Source organism: Homarus americanus, unplaced genomic scaffold (assembly GCF_018991925.1).
Source record: "Homarus americanus isolate GMGI-L3 unplaced genomic scaffold, GMGI_Hamer_2.0 scaffold13961, whole genome shotgun sequence".
In the NCBI taxonomy this organism is placed as follows: domain Eukaryota; kingdom Metazoa; phylum Arthropoda; class Malacostraca; order Decapoda; family Nephropidae; genus Homarus; species Homarus americanus.
The window spans coordinates 37501-38334 of NW_024715171.1; positions in this window are offsets into that span (position 1 = coordinate 37501).

The window sequence follows — 834 nt, forward strand, 5'->3', positions numbered from 1 at the left end:
GTACTCTATCCCGGCGAGCGCCGTTATGAGGCGCAACACCGTCTTTAACGCGTTTAGAGAGAACTCCCCCTGCCTCCCTCCCAGTCATGAGATAGACGTGGACTCGTGGCGAACTCTCAAAGAGAACGCCCACACCGCGTCTGACCGTGGGTGAGGGTGGAGGAGCGCGTGAGGAAGAGCACGGCGTCACCCAAGCATTCTCATCTCTCTGCCTGCACCACTACATGGTAGACTGCGGGCCCAGGCGCACTCATCAATTTAGGTTCCACTGCAATGCATGCCAAGCACTCTTTTCGAGGTGATAGACGAAATTCCGGCGGGGCTTACTTAAAAGATATCCGACCCGGTTTCGTTTCCTCTTCGTGGGATGGAGTGCCTCTTAGAACATGTGCAGCATCAGCCATGAGCGGCCGACGGCCATTCGTGTCTCTGTGGACAGCAGGCAAAAGAGCGCCGCCTCCAGTTATTTGCGAGGGCGACAACTGTCGCTTTGTTGTGGTTGAATGTGGGTGCGCCAAGTCCATGGACTTGCTAGTGATAGGCTTGCTTGTTTTTAAGGGCACGCCTCGCGCAAAGCGCGGGCGATTAAACCCCAAGGCGGAAGCTCGGTTCGGGTTACCCTCGTGTCGGGGAGACAGTCAGCAGGCACCGAACTCGCAGCAACCGATGGATGTATATTTCCGACCCTCGTAAGTGGCGGCGACAAGCTCACCTTGGCTGCCGCCGCTGCCAATATCTTCAACTTGTCGATGTATCTGGTATTCTTGCGATTCACATACCGACCACGCAGTTTGCTGCGGTCTTCATCGACCCACGAGCCGAGTGATCCCCCGT